Source organism: Nerophis ophidion, linkage group LG19 (genome assembly GCF_033978795.1).
Source record: "Nerophis ophidion isolate RoL-2023_Sa linkage group LG19, RoL_Noph_v1.0, whole genome shotgun sequence".
NCBI classification, from domain to species: domain Eukaryota; kingdom Metazoa; phylum Chordata; class Actinopteri; order Syngnathiformes; family Syngnathidae; genus Nerophis; species Nerophis ophidion.
This window is the reverse complement of record NC_084629.1, coordinates 30,202,565-30,215,262: the sequence shown is the minus strand read 5'-3', so window position 1 is coordinate 30,215,262 and position 12,698 is coordinate 30,202,565. Positions and strand designations below refer to the sequence as shown.

The 12,698-nt window shown below is 43.4% G+C and overlaps 1 protein-coding gene and 1 long non-coding RNA gene across 2 annotated transcripts in view; one reads left to right on the top strand and one right to left on the bottom strand.

The window, feature by feature from the left end:
- klf12b (Kruppel like factor 12b) overlaps positions 1–12,698 on the top strand; it is a 147,230-nt gene that overhangs the window by 76,374 nt on the left and 58,158 nt on the right. The window lies entirely within an intron of this gene.
- Positions 1–12,698, bottom strand: part of LOC133538287 (uncharacterized) — a 256,247-nt gene that overhangs the window by 242,912 nt on the left and 637 nt on the right. The gene's annotated exons all lie outside the window — the stretch shown is intronic.

The window sequence follows — 12,698 nt, the reverse complement described above, 5'->3', positions numbered from 1 at the left end:
TGGATCGAGTTAATAATGTGAGAGTCCAGTCCATAGTGGATCGAGTTATTAGTGTGAGAGTCCTGTCAATAGTAGATTTAGTTAATAATGTGAGAGTCCAGTCCATAGTGGATCGAGTTAATAGTGTGAGAGTCAAGTCCACACTGGATCGAGTCAATAGTGTGAGAGTCAAGTCCATAGTGGATATAGTTAATAGTGGATAGAGTTAATAGTGTGAAAGTCCAGCCCATAGTGGATCAAGTTAATAGTGTGAGAGTCAAGTCCACAGTGGATCGAGTTAATAGTGTCAGAGTCAAGTCCATAGTGGATCTAGTTAATAGTGTGAGAGTCCAGTCCATGGTGGGTAGAGTTAATAGTGTGAAAGTCCAGTCCATAGTAGATCTAGTTAATAGTGTGAAAGTCCAGTCCATAGTGGACCGAGTTAATAGTGTGAGAGTCCAGTCCATAGTGGATCTAGTTAATAGTGTGAGAGTCCAGTCCATAGTGGATTGAGTTAATAGTGTGAGAGTCCAGTCCATAGTGGATCTAGTTAATAGTGTGAGAGTCCAGTCCATAGTGGATGGAGTTAATAGTGTGAGAGTCCAGTCCATAGTGGATCTAGTTAATAGTGTGAGAGTCCAGTCCATAGTGGATCGAGTTAATAGTGTGAGAGTCCAGTCAATAGTGGATGCAGTTATTAGTGTGAGAGTCCGGTCCATAGTCAATCTATTTAATAGTGTGAGAGTCCAGTCAATAGTTGATCGAGTTATTAGTGTGAGAGTCCAGGCCATAGTGGATCTAGTCAATAGTGTGAGAGTCCCGTCCATAGTAGATCTAGTTAATAGTGTGAAAGTCCAGTCCATAGTGGATCGAGTTAATAGTGTGAGAGTCCAGTCCATAGTGGATCGGGTTAATAGTGTGAGAGTCCAGCCCATAGTGGATCTAGTTAATAGTGTGAGAGTCCAGTCCATAGTGGATCGAGTTAATAGTGTGAGAGTCCAGTCCATAGTGGATCGAGTTAATAGTGTGAGAATACAGTCCATAGTGGATCGAGTTAATAGTGTGAGAGTCCCGTCCATAGTGGATCTAGTTAATAGTGTGAAAGTCCAGTCCATAGTGGATGTAGTTAATAGTGTGAGAGTCAAGTCCATAGTGGATCGAGTTAATAGTATGAAAGTCCAGTCCATAGTGGATGTAGTTAATAGTGTGAGAGTCCCGTCCATAGTAGATCTAGTTAATAGTGTGAAAGTCCAGTCCATAGTGGATCGAGTTAATAGTGTGAGAGTCCAGTCCATAGTGGATCGGGTTAATAGTGTGAGAGTCCAGCCCATAGTGGATCTAGTTAATAGTGTGAGAGTCCAGTCCATAGTGGATGGAGTTAATAGTGTGAGAGTCCAGTCCATAGTGGATCGAGTTAATAGTGTGAGAGTCCAGTCCATAGTGGATCTAGTTAATAGTGTGAGAGTCCAGTCCATAGTGAATCTAGTTAATAGTGTGAGAGTCCAGTCAATAGTGGATGCAGTTATTAGTGTGAGAGTCCAGTCCATAGTGGATCTAGTCAATAGTGTGAGAGTCCCGTCCATAGTAGATCTTGTTAATAGTGTGAGAGTCATGCCCATAGTTGATTGAGTTAATAGTGTGAGAGTCCAGTCCATAGTGGATCGAGTCCAGTCCATAGTGGATCGAGTTAATAGTGTGAGAGTTCAGTCCATAGTGGATCGAGTTAGTAGTGTGAGAGTCCTGTCCATAGTAGATTTAGTTAATAATGTGAGAGTCCAGTCCATAGTGGATCTAGTTAATAGTGTGAGAGTCCACTCCATAGTTGATGTAGTTAATAGTTTCAGAGTGTAGTCCACAGTGGACAAGCGGTAGAAAATGGATTAGAAAGGACAGATTTTGAAAAACAATAATTAAAAAAAATTATAATAAAAAATAAAAAAATATATTAACTTGGGACTTGCCCTGGGCCAGATTTTGGATGCTAGTGGGCTGAAATCGGCCCTCGGGGCCTAGGTTGGTTACCACTGGTCCATATCGTGCAACGCAAACATACACTATGAATGTGAATGACCTCATTTGCTGTTTTGCGCCATGCTCAATGATATATTTTTGTCAGCAGCAGGTAGACAGTATCCTGGAAACAAAGTTTCTCCTGTATCTTTACAAGTCCATCTTTGAATGGATGGTAGGATCCTTATAGTCCAACAACTGGACTTGTTGAGACGGACTGGAGGCCATTCATAAGCGCATGATGAATGGAAAGAACATCAGGTCCTCGTAGCGCCGGGGTCATCTCCTAGAACAGTCCATCCATGCAGATAAGAAATCTCCACATCCGAGGACTTAAGTGGGGCAGCAGGTGGTTTCTCTCCGGCTCTTTTCTGGGTGTTCTGTTCTCCATCAGGCCTGCGGGCTTTTGAAGCATCTCTGCTTCCTCTTGAAGTCTGTCCTTATACGTGCGCTGATGTCAATCTTGATTCGACCTCAGACGGCTTTGAAGTGCGCCCAGATAGCCAATCTTGCCCGAAATGACTGTGCCTCCCTCCCCGCCCGTCGAGGGGCAAGACAGGCCGCGGCAAGCAAAGTGGTCTTTATTTCTAGATGGCCGGGAGCCAAGGTTCTGACTCCAAACGGCCTGCCTTGTCCCACCGAGGCTGGAAAAGGTGCCCCCGCTAGTAACAGTAACCCTGATAAAGACAACGGCGCGAGGGCGGAGGCGGGCTGGCGGCTGGAGGACATCTTCACATGTGTGGGCCGGTGTCTGTCAAAATGAGAGTGGAGGTGGTTTCCTTCTTTCCACTTGTTATTTCATTTGAAAGCCTTGAAAATGCTAAATAGTTTCTGTTTCCGTCTTACACAAAGTTAATTGCTCCCTCGATGTTCGACGTGTTCCAAAAGGTCACACAAAAAAAATACTTGTACTGAAATACATTTTCCCGTTTAGAAAAAATCCAGTCAATCCTTTTCAGACACCCCGAAATATGAACAAAACACATTGAATAGAGAATAATTACAGTTAACCATGCAGGAAACCTGCGATGAGGTTGGGACTTGTCCGGAATGTACCCTGCCTACAGTCCGAATGCAGCCGAGATAGGCTCCAGCGACCCCCAAAAAGGACAATCGGTAGTCAAATGGATGGATGAGCATGCAGGAAACTGTGTCTTATACATCTATAGTGAATGATATTTCATTTTCATTTTCCTTTATTTAACCAGGTAAAAACAAAAGATTCAAATCTCTTTTGCAAGACTGATCCGGCCAAGAGAGTAGCAAAAACAGGTATCATAAATAAGTACAAAAAAAAAAAAACGAAGCAGGGTTCGGCAACCAAAATCGTTAAAAGAGCCATATTAGACCAAAAATACAAAAAACGTATCCGTCTGGGGCCGCAAAAAATTAAAAGCCTTCTATAAGTGTTATGATGATTTCAACTCATGATATAAGTGTCTCTATATTAGCTATAATAGCCTACTATCAAAATGAATATGTGTCGCAGGCTGAAAAAGTCTTTGTTGACAATATCATATACAATCTCACCTTCCCTTTATTTCAAAAATCCTCGAAATAATTGTTGCGGAGCAGTTAAATGAACACTTAGCGTCTAACAATCTATGTGAAACCTTTCAATCCGGTTTCAGGGCAAATCACTCCACAGAGACAGCCCTCGCAAAAATGACTAATGATCTATTGCTAACCATGGATTCTGATTCGTCATCTATGTTGCTGCTCCTCGATCTTAGCGCTGCTTTCGATACCGTCGATCATAATATTTTATTAGAACGTATCAAAACACGAATTGGTATGTCAGACTTAGCCCTGTCTTGGTTTAACTCTTATCTTACTGATAGGATGCAGTGCGTCTCCCATAACAATGTGACCTCGGACTACGTTAAGGTAACGTGTGGAGTTCCCCAGGGTTCTGTCCTTGGCCCTGCACTCTTCAGCATCTACATGCTGCCGCTAGGTGACATCATACGCAAATACGGTGTTAGCTTTCACTGTTATGCTGATGACACCCGACTCTACATGCCCCTAAAGCTGACCAACACGCCGGATTGTAGTCAGCTGGAGGCGTGTCTTAATGAAATTAAACAATGGATGTCCGCTAACTTTTTGCAACTCAACGCCAAAAAAACGGAAATGCTAATTATCGGTCCTGCTAGACACCGACCTCTATTTAATAATACAACTCTAACATTTGACAACCAAACAATTAAACAAGGCGACACGGTAAAGAATCTGGGTATTATCTTCCACCCAACTCTCTCCTTTGAGTCACACATTAAAAGCGTTACTGAAACGGCCTTCTTTCATCTCCGTAATATCGCAAAAAATCGCTCCATTCTGTCCACTAAAGACGCTGAGATCATTATCCATGCGTTTTTTACGTCTCGCCTCGACTACTGTAACGTATTCTTTTCGGGTCTCCCCATGTCTAGCATTAAAAGATTACAGTTGGTACAAAATGCGGCTGCTAGACTTTTGACAAGAACAAGAAAGTTTGATCACATTACGCCTGTACTGGCTCACCTGCACTGGCTTCCTGTGCACTTAAGATGTGACTTTAAGGTTTTACTACTTACGTATAAAATACTACACGGTCTAGCTCCATCCTATCTTGCCGATTGTATTGTACCATATGTCCCGGCAAGAAATCTGCGTTCAAAGGACTCCGGCTTATTAGTGATTCCCAAAGCCCAAAAAAAGTCTGCGGGCTATAGAGCATTTTCATTTCGGGCTCCAGTACTCTGGAATGCCCTCCCGGTAAAAGTTTGAGATGCCACCTCAGTAGAAGCATTTAAGTCTCACCTTAAAACTCATTTGTATACTCTAGCCTTTAAATAGACTCCCTTTTTAGACCAGTTGATCTGCCGTTGCTTTTCTTTTTCTCCCATGTCCCACTCTCCCTTGTGGAGGGGGTCCGGTCCGATCCGGTGGCCATGTACTACTCGCCTGTGTATCGGCTGGGGACATCTCTGTGCTGCTGATCCGCCTCCGCTTGGGATGGTTTCCTGCTGGCTCCGCTGTGAACGGAACTCTCGCTGCTGTGTTGGATCCGCTTTGAACTGGACTCTCGCGACTGTGTTGGATCCATTATGGATTGAACTTTCACAGTATCATGTTAGACCCGCTCGACAGCCATTGCTTTCCTCCTCTCCAAGGTTCTCATAGTCATCATTGTCACCGACGTCCCACTGGGTGTGAGTTTTCCTTGCCCTTATGTGGGCCTACCGAGGATGTCGTAGTGGTTTGTGTTGTGGTTCGTGGAGCCCTTTGAGACACTAGTGATTTAGGGCTATATAAGTAAACATTGATTGATTGATTGATTGATTGAATAATGTTAAAATATAAATTTTATTCTTCACATTTTTACAACATTAGAAACCATTAGTAAATCAGAGGCTCTTCAGAAGGTGAGATAACTCCTGGAAATTTCTGGCTTTTAATGGCCAAATGTATAGATGTGTGTGTCCAAATTAAATAGATTTATTACAATCTTTGCCAAGCTATGTAATGTTTTCTGTGGTCTGGAACAACATGGCACACGAACAACTATCTGACATGCAGGCAATATTACATACAGATAATGGCAGAGGGGTTAGTGCGTCTGCCTCACAATACGAAGTTCCTGCAGTCCTGGGTTTAAATCCAGGCTCGGGAACTTTCTGTGTGGAGTTTGCATGTTCTCCCCATGAATGCGTGGGTTCCCTCCGGGTACTCCGGCTTCCTCCCACTTCCAAAGACATGCACCTGGGGATAGGTTGATTGGCAACACAAAATTGGCCCTAGTGTTTGAATGTGAGTGTGAATGTTGTCTGTCTATCTGTGTTGGCCCTGTGATGAGGTGGCGACTTGTCCAGGGTGTACACCGCCTTCCGCCCGATTGTAGTTGAGATAGGCGCCAGCGCCCCTCCGCGACCCCAAAAGGGAACAAGCGGTAGTAAATGGATGGATGGATAATGTGTCATGAGACATGCAAAAACTAAATTATATACAAAGAGGATAAAAGTTAAGAGTATTAAATGAGCTCAAATATACCAAAAAATTTGGCATTATGATGCTATATGTACATACAGCATGTTAGCATCGATTAGCTTGCAGTCATGCACTGGCCAAATATGCCTGATTAGCACTCCAACGAGTCAATAACATCAACAAAGTGCACCTTTGTGCATTCAGGCCCAGTATAAAACATTTGGTGGACAAAATGAGACAAGGGAGGAGCGGAAGATTTTACATGTCAACAAAAGAACCGTCGAAATTAGTAAGACAAAACGATGTTCACCAAATACACACAAACATGTGTATATATAAATCAGGAGAAACATAAATAACAGTACAGTGCAGCAACACGTTCGTCAGCCACAGATATAAATGAGTAGATAGTCAACTCGCGTCTTTGAGCCGCGGGTATTTGGCGACGGGGGCCAAAAAGTCTGAACATTCTGTGGTTTTAGAAGGCACAAACATTAAATCAAGTTGAGACTTTTATTTATCTGTTCACTTAGGAGGCTAGTGCAATTCCCACGTATTTATAATCTTCCATATTTACATCCAAAAAGCCCGAAATGACGCAATACTGCAAAGGAGGGGTCGAATAGACACATATTATTCATCATTACATGTCATACATGGAGAATGTGTAATGATAGTCAATCAATGTTTACTTATCCATCCATCTATCCATTTTCTACCGCTTATTCACGGCGGGCGCTGGTGCCTATCTCAGCTACAATCGGGCGGAAGGCGGCGTACACCCTGGACAAGTCGCCACCTCATCGCAGGGCCAACACAGATAGACAGACAACATTCACACACTAGGGCCAATTTAGTGTTGCCAATCAACCTATCCCCAGGTGCGTGTCTTTGGAGGTGGGAGGAAGCCAGAGTACATGCAAACTCCACACAAAAAGATCCCGAGCCTGGGATTGAACCCAGGACTACTCAGGACCTTCGTATTGTGAGGCAGACGCACTAACCCCTCTACCACCATGAAGCCCTGATGTTTACTTATATAGAACAAAATCACAAATGTCTCAAAGGGCTGCACAAGCCACAATGACATCCTCGGCTCAAATCCCACACCACGGCAAGTATACAATAGTATAGTACAGGGGTGTCAAACTCAAATACAGAGTGGTCCAAAATTTAAAACTGAACGGAGCCACGGGCCGAGGTTGAACAAATTCACCTTTTAATAGGGACCCAAACAAGTTTTGCATTTAATATTGAACAAGCAAGGCTTATATAACGTTTTAGTGACATGTAAAATCGAGTTTTAAATAATAATCATTAAAAACTATCAATGGCATATCAAATAACATTTAAATAAAAATTGAATGCCTCTTTTCTATTTGCAGCCCATTGAGGTAAAAATCAAAATGCATAGCTCAGTTGGTAGAGTGGCCGTGCCAGCAACTTGAGGGTTGTAGGTTCGATTCCCGCTCCCGCCATCCTAGTCACTGCCGTTGTGTCCTTGGGCAAGACACTTTACCCACCTGCTCCCAGTGCCACCCACACTGGTTTAAATGTAACTTAGATATGGGGTTTCACTATGTAAAGCGCTTTGAGTCACTCGAGAAAAGCGCTATATAAATATAATTCACAATTCACTAACATTTTCCACAGGCTAATAATAAATTTGCAAATAAAATAACAATAACAAATTAATCAACTATTCAAGCCTTGAAGTAGCAAGAGAAAGTGCATGAGTAAAACATTAATTATTGCTTGGGGGGGTGAGGGGGGGGGGGGGTATATTGTTGCGTCCTGGAAGAGTTAGTGCTGTAAGGGGTTCTGAGTATTTCTTCTGTTGTGTTTATGTTGTGTTACGATGCAGATGTTTTCCCCAAATGTGTTTGTTATTCTTGTTTGGTGTGGGTTCACAGTGTGGAGCATATTTGTAAGATTGATAAAGTTGTTTATACGGCCACCCTCAGTGTGACCTGTATGGCTGTTGAACAAGTATGCGTTGCATTCACTTGTGTGTGTGTGTAAAAGCCGCATATATTATGTGACTGTGTTGACACGCTATTTCTATGGAGGAAAAGCGGACGTGACGACAGGTTGTAAAGGACGCTAAAGGCAGTGCCATTAATGCACGCCCCCAATATTGTCGTCCGGGTAGAAATGGGGAGAAATTCGGGAGAATGTTTACCCCGGGAGATTTTCGGGAGGGGCACTGAAATTTGGGAGTCCGGGAAAATCGGGAGGGTTGGCAAGTATGAGTATTAGTGGTGAATGCGGTGTTACAGCGGCAGCGCCGCTGTATAAAACCGGCGGGCCAGCTCTAATGTTAATTTCATACAGCCTCAAGGGCCAAATGAAATTACACGGCGGGCCAAATTTTGCCCGCGGGCCAGAGTTTGACACCCATGGTATAGTAGTATACATGTGGCAAGGGGCGTGGTCCGCGCGTTCCCTGCGGGCGGGGTGTGTGCAGCGATCGGCCATGAAGCAGCTGACAGGAGCGCAGGAGACCTTGACAGGGGGGAGAACGCGGAAGAAATGCGGAGGAGGACAATCGGTTGAAAAGCCGAATGCACGGACAGACGGAAAGAAACATTTATTGCAAGTACGGACTGGAAAGTCCGAAACTATATTTGAGTGTAACAAAAATATATTAAACATTGTAAACGCTGCCTGAAGTGTGCTGCCATTTCCTGTGATTAGAAGAACCCAAGCACAAGCATTACTACAGTTCCAAATATAGTTTCGGACTTTCCAATAAATGTTTCTTTCCGTCTGTCCGTCCGTTCGGCTTTTCAGCCGATTGCCCTCCTTCGCGTGTCTTCCGCGTTCTCCCCCCCTGTCAAGGTCTTCTGCGCTCCTGTCAGCTGCTTCATGGCCGATCGCTGCACACACCTTGCCCGCAGGGTACGCGCGGACCACGCCCCTTGCCACAATACAATATAATAATTCTACATGCACAAATAATTTAATTGTAGTCCCTGAATCGTGAGATACTTGTGAAAGTAGTTATAACTGCATTAGGAGGTTGTCTACAGCCACATATCAATCAATGTTTACTTATGTAGCCCTAAATCACTAGTGTCTCAAAGGGCTGCACAGACCACCACGACATCCTCGGTAGGCCCACATAAGGGCAAGGAAAACTCACACCCTGTGGGACATTGGTGACAATAATGACCCAGTGGGACGTCGGTGACAATGATGACTATGAGAACCTTAGAGAGGAGGAAAGCAATGGATGTCGAGCGGGTCTAACATGATACTGTGAAAGTTCAATCCACAATGGATACAACACAGTCGCGAGAGTCCAGTCCAAAGAGGATCCAAGACACAGCAGCGAGAGTCCCGTTCACAGCGGAGCCAGCAGGAAACCATCCCAAGCGGAGGCGGACCAGCAGCGCAGAGATGTCCCCAGCCGAAACACAGGCGAGCAGTACATGGCCACCGGATCGGACCGGACCCCCTCCACACGGGAGAGTGGGACATAGAAGAAAAAGAAAAGAAACGGCAGATCAACTGGTCTAAAAAGGGAGTCTATTTAAAGGCTAGAGTATACAAATGAGTTTTAAGGTGAGACTTAAATGCTTCTACTGAGGTGGCATCGCGAACTGTTACCGGGAGGGTATTCCAGAGTACTGGAGCCCGAACGGAAAATGCTCTATAGCCCGCAGACTTTTTTTGGGCTTTGGGAATCACTAATAAGCCGGAGTCCTTTGAACGCAGATTTCTTGCCGGGACATATGGTACAATACAATCGGCAAGATAAGATGGAGCTAGACCGTGTAGTATTTTATACGTAAGTAGTAAAACCTTAAAGTCACATCTTAAGTGCACAGGAAGCCAGTGCAGGTGAGCCAGTACAGGCGTAATGTGATCAAACTTTCTTGTTCTTGTCAAAAGTCTAGCAGCCGCATTTTGTACCAACTGTAATCTTTTAATGGTAGACATGGGGAGACCCGAAAATAATACGTTACAGTAGTCGAGGCGAGACGTAACAAACGCATGGATAATGATCTCAGCGTCTTTAGTGGACAGAATGGAGCAAATTTTAGCAATGTTACGGAGATGAAAGAAGGCCGTTTTAGTAACGCTTTTAATGTGTGCCTCAAAGGAGAGAGTTGGGTCGAAGATAATACCCAGATTCTTTACCGTGTCGCCTTGTATAATTGTTTGGTTGTCAAATGTTAGAGTTGTATTATTAAATAGAGTTCGGTGTCTAGCAGGACCGATAATCAGCATTTCCGTTTTTTTGGCGTTGAGTTGCAAAAAGTTAGCGGACATCCTTTGTTTAATTTCATTAAGACACGCCTCCAGCTGACTACAATCCGGCGTGTTGGTCAGCTTTAGGGGCATGTAGAGTTGGGTGTCATCAGCATAACAGTGAAAGCTAATACCGTATTTGCGTATGATGTCACCTAGCGGCAGCATGTAGATGCTGAAGAGTGCAGGGCCAAGGACCGAACCCTGGGGAACTCCACACGTTACCTTAACGTAGTCCGAGGTCACATTGTTATGGGAGACACACTGCATCCTATCAGTAAGATAAGAGTTAAACCAAGACAGGGCTAAGTCTGAAATACCAATTTGTGTTTTGATACGTTCTAATAAAATATTATGATCGACGGTATCGAAAGCAGCGCTAAGATCGAGGAGCAGCAACATAGATGACGCATCAGAATCCATCGTTAGCAATAGATCATTAGTCATTTTTGCGAGGGCTGTCTCCGTGGAGTGATTTGCCCTGAAACCAGATTGAAAGGTTTCACATAGATTGTTAGACGCTAAGTGTTCATTTAACTGCTCCGCAACAATTTTTTCAAGGATTTTTGAAATAAAGGGAAGGTGAGACACCGGTCGGTAATTTACCATGAGGTCAGGATCGAGGTTAGGTCTTTTAAGAAGAGGATGAATAACCGCTTTTTTGAATGCTAGGGGAACAGTGCCCGAGGAGAGTGATAAGTTTATAATATTTAGCACTGATGGACCTAATAATACAAAGAGCTCCTTGATCAGTTTCCCAGGAAGAGGGTCAAGTAAACATGTTGTCTGTTTTATTCCATTTACACGTTGTAACAATTCCTCTAATGTTATTTCCTCAAAACGAGAGAAACTATTTTGGAGGGCAGTATCCGCCGTATATACAATCGTGTCAGTGTTAATAGAACCCCGTTGTAGCTGGGACGCATTGTCTTTAATCTCCTTTCTAATGACTTCAATTTTCTTACTAAAGAATTGCATAAAGTCATCAGCTGAGTGGGTTGAGCTACTGGAAGGAGTCCCTTGTTGGGTTAGCGATGCTACCGTACTAAACAAAAATGTAGGATCGTTTTTATTACGGTGGATGAGATTTGAGTAATATTTAGCTTTAGCTAAGGTAAGCATGCGTTTATAAGTTATTAAACCATCACTCCATGCTTGATGGTGCACCTCAAGTTTAGTCGTGCGCCATTTGCGTTCCAGCTTTCTACATAATAATTTCTGAGCTCTAGTTTCTTCTGTAAACCACGGGGTGCGCTTTTTTGGAGCCTTTTTTAACTTTAGCGGTGCTATGTTATCAATGGTTTCGCCCAGGGCGTCGTTAAAGTTGTTAGTGAGGTTATCAATAGAGCCCACATACTTTGGGAATGGTGCCATTACTGAGGGCAGTAGGTCAGCAAGAGTTGTCGTTGTGGCTGTATTAATGTTGCGGCTGCTATAGCAGTTATTATTATTATTAGTTTGACGAACATGCGTCTGAACCTCGAATTTTATAAGGTAATGATCGGACAATACTTTAGTATACGGGAGTATTGTAACTTTGGAAACGGTGATGCCCCTGACAAGCACTAGGTCTATCGTATTACCGTTGCGATGCGTGGGTTCATTTATTATTTGTGTGAGACCACAGCTATCAATTACAGTCTGGAGCGCTACGCACGGTGGGTCCGATAGGGTATTCATATGGATATTAAAGTCCCCCATTATGATTATATTATCGGCGTGTGTCACTAGATCAGCAACGAACTCTGAGAATTCATTGATAAAGTCCGAATAGGGCCCTGGGGGGCGGTAGATAACAGCCAGGTGTAGAGGCAGTGGTGTGACAGACCTCATAGTAAGCACCTCAAACGATGTATATTTATTATTTATGTTAGGACTAAGGTTAAAGTTTTCGTTGTATATTAGTGCGACCCCCCCACCCCTTTTGAGCGGACGGGCAATATGCGCATGTGTAAAGTTAGGAGGACATGCCTCATTTAGCGCAAAAAAGTCGTTTGGTTTAAGCCAGGTTTCGCTGAGACCGATGACGTTAAGATTGTTGTCTCTGATAATATCATTAACTAACAACGTTTTAGGAGACAATGATCTTATGTTTAAAAAACCTATATTATAGGTAGTGGGCTGTTTTAGGGAGTTTTTGATCAAATTATCCGTAGTAGCAATATTAATAATGTTGTGTTTATTATGCCCAGTGCATTTAGTATGGTTACGACCATATCTAGGAATTGATACGACAGGAATTTTCCGATTGTTTGTTTGTTGCTTTGATAAACTGCACGCATCATGGTTAGCCACCTCAGTAACAGGGATTTTCCGATTGTTTGTTTGTTGCTTTGATAAACTGCACACATCATGGTTAGCCACCTCAGTAACGAGGATTTTCCGATTGTTTGTTTGTTGCTTTGATAAACTGCACGCATCATAGTTAGCCACCTCAGTAAAACACATGTCCAACTCTGAAACACTCAAAGCAGAAAAAACTT